Source organism: Mandrillus leucophaeus, unplaced genomic scaffold (assembly GCF_000951045.1).
Source record: "Mandrillus leucophaeus isolate KB7577 unplaced genomic scaffold, Mleu.le_1.0 Scaffold148, whole genome shotgun sequence".
In the NCBI taxonomy this organism is placed as follows: Eukaryota; Metazoa; Chordata; class Mammalia; order Primates; family Cercopithecidae; genus Mandrillus; species Mandrillus leucophaeus.
In genome coordinates, this window is record NW_012101454.1 from 5,644,384 (window position 1) to 5,648,143 (window position 3,760).

A 3,760-nucleotide genomic window follows, 5' to 3' on the forward strand; every position below is an offset into this window, starting at 1 on the left:
AAAATTAACAATGACTACTATCTATATATTCAGTGGTCCATCACCGAACACATATACCTCATATTTTCCACTCCACAGAACTATATTGCATTCAGTCAACCTCTCTTAATTCACATATTTTCTGCTAAATGTATTCTAAAATTGACCCCTACAATGTTCTCTAACGACTTTTTAATATTAGTTCCCTATTTTCTACTAATACCTCCACCACCTCCACAACCATGCAACAAATAATTGGAGTCAGTCCTGTGCTTACACTGATTAGTGCATCTAATCCTCCGGAATCACAGATGATCAAACTTGTCCATGGCCACTCAGCTAGTAAGGGACACACATAGACACCGGGCTCCAAACATGAGGACTATTTGTATTAGTATTCTCTCCCTTGTTCGTTGACTTTTGTACACACGTACACATGGTTGGGAGTGGGGAACGCTCTTTCTCCCCACTCCCAACCCTTATTTACCTGCCGAATTCCTACTGATTGTTTAAGGCTCAACTTAAGGGCAATCTCCTCCATGAAGCATCTCAGGTTTTCTCTGCTCTCTCCCCTGTTTGGGTGGGATGCCCTTGCCCTGGGCTGCATTACCAACTGTGCCTTTATCTCCTCCCTGCTTTCCCTGAAAGACAACTTGTTAGTTGACTCCTCTCTCTCTCTCTCTCTCTTTTACAGAGCTGTAGGCTCCTCCACAGCATGATTGGGTCTGAGTCTTGGGATTCTGAGCATTTAGCACAGTGTGTAGCTCGTGGTACATATACAACCAATGCTTGTTCAATACTAAGTCATCCCACTTCTCTGATTTGGTCAAAGGCCTGATGGATGATGTCATCTGACTTAGCAAGACAGACAGATGATTCCCATCATGAGTGATGCAGGCTATCATTTCCCCACCTTTTCATGAACTCATTCTAGCTCACTAGGTTTACACTGGAACAAGTAGTTACCACTAATTGAGGAACTGCCACTTCTCAGACACTGGGGTATATGCTTCACTCGTATCACTGCCAAGTTGACATAATGATTTATATTCATTTCATGAAGAAGTTATCTTAAGTAACTGGCCTACAGTCACATAGTAGGCAGGCTTTGTTATAAAAACGGTATAAAATGCCCTATCACATGGAGTCTTCCCTGTCCTGGAGAGATTCATTAGTTATTTGTGAAAATTACTTACAGGCCAAAAAACAAAAACTATGTTAATTTGATGCTAGAACACTAAATAGTAAATTCCTAGAATAGTAAAAGTGTGGTCAGCTAGGATTTTGAGAGGCTCCAAGGCAGTTCTACCATATGCATCTATCCATGGCAAATCATGCCTGCAGTCCTTATCAGACAGATGGAGATTATTACATCTATGTACCTAAAAGGGGGTTGAATATCATATGAGATCATAGCTGCCAAAGTGCTTTGTGAAGGAAGAGGACAGAGGCTCATTTTAGGGCAGTGTGCTGGACAGTTTCACAGCAGTGGGAGACCCTAGGGATCAGAGCTACCCGAGATGTTGTTTAACAGCAGATGAGGGAAGCTTGACTGGGAATCCACATTTATGACAAGAAGCCCCTAAATGATTCTCTGGGACACTAAAGTTTGAGAAATAACAGGTTACAGCAGAGCTTCTCAAATGTTAACATACACATGGGGATCTTGTTAAAATGCAGATTTGAATTCAGTGGGTCTGGAAGAGAGTAGCAGGCAGGCTAAAATTTTGCATTTCTAATAAGCTCCCAGGGGAGGCCACGCGCTACGGGTCCATGGACCACGTTTGAGTGGCAGGGGCTTGGAAGATCTATCCCCACTGGAACAAATTAGATTTGCTTTGTTTCTGATTGCACCCCCCAACTTCAGAGAGTGTTTTCCATAAAGCCCAGGGTCTTAGTATTCGTATAAAATTACTTGAACTACTCAAAGCCAAATTGAAATATACTTCCTATCACAAGTAAAGCAGCACCATTCTTTTTAGATAGGGATAGCATACGTTTAGCATGTGAAAGAATAATTTATTACTACTGAGTGAGTCTTATTTAAAAGTGTGCAAAGCATGTTATATACATTATCTCTAATCTCCACCCTGCCCCTAAAAATGTGGATATTCCTGTTCTGTAGATAAGGAAATGGTGACTTAAGTAACTTGGTCAAGGTCACACAGCTAGTTAGGTGTTACCGCAGGGATTCTGATCTTGCTCCATCAGGATCCAAAGCCCATGTGTCCTCTGAACTCCCTCAGAGTGCTAGATATGATTGTGATATGAAATGTATCAGCTTGGGAATCAAGAAAAAAGCAGGGGGAAAGTTTTTTGCGTTTAAGGCTCTGCTGAGGCAGATTGTGAATGGTGGTGGGGTTGGGGGATAAGGTTCGTTAGTGATCCATGTTGCCTCACGGACAAAAACATGCAGATAGCATCCTTACTAATGGTTCCCATAAATCTGATAATGCAGATGGAAAAAAAGGACACTAGTGACCAGCGTGCTGATTAGAAACACGGCCACCTACCCTGAGGCTCAACCAACTAAGAGCAAAAATTCCTCCTGACCCTTGTGGTCTGTCAACTTCCTCACTCTCTTGTATGAGGTTTCCGTAATCTAAGAAGTTCATACCAAACACAGGTTTATCCTTCTATGTTATGGCATGGTTGCCAGACCTCCATACCGCTAATGCTGCTTGCATCTGAAAAAAATGTACTATTTAGTCAAATGCCTTGAAAATGTAGTTATTTTGAAGGCTCTGAGTAACAAAATTTTCTATACTTTTCGTGAGGTTGATGTGGAGATACACACTGCGGTAAAGATGCATAGAGAAAGCGGTCAGATAGTTACCTAGGTGTTCTAAATGGGGGAAAATAGTTACAAAATAAACCATCCAGGCAATTACCACCCAGTGTCTTCAGCATGCAATGATCCACTGGTGGAGGACACAGGGTTGAGGTTTTTTTAACATCAGGTCTCTCCACAAATAGCCCTCTGTAGCTTAACTATTACGTTTTCTAAAGGTTCATCTTTATAAACAGTACAATTACTTCCCTTTGTAATATAAACAGAAACAATTAGAAAGCAACATCTCTTGCAATTAAGATGTATGTACAGTATTAGTATAAAACCAAAGAGTGATATTTGAGCTATTAAGGATTATAAATTGATTTTGTCCCTATGGTATTCTCTACAAAGCGTGTTTCAAAAATAAAGACTGAAATCTAAAAAGATATCTTTGGTTTAAAAACTTAACAGCAGTTTTAGAGAGTGTGTGTGTTTTAAATAGCGGGTATGAAATTGCATCGGGAGCCTAGATTTCAGACTAAGCATTTATTTCACTCCCTAACCCCAAAACAGTTCAGATCTCAGATTCAAACCAAAGGGTCACAGAAACCAATGTGAGATTTTCTGAAGAGACTTCACTGAAATGTATGGACAAAAACATGTTTGCGATGAGTCATATTTCATAGGACCTTAATGGCCAATGAATGTCTTATGTGCCTTTCTTCCTACAATCAGTATCACTCCCAAGCAAGTTGGTGACATATTTTCCAGGCCTTGATAATTTTTATACAGTTACCAGATCTCACTAAGATTCACGAACAAAACCCTTTCTTGTGCTAATTTTTTAAAGCCATCTAAGAGAAGAGAACGCGATTCTTTCCAAACTAACTCTCCCCAACCAGGCAGTTAATGCCCTTCGCCAGCATAAGGGCGCGATACTTTTAAGACCCCAGAGAGAAGCTCAGGTGCTTTGGGGGCACTACAAGTAAAAAGACAGTGGGAAAGGTT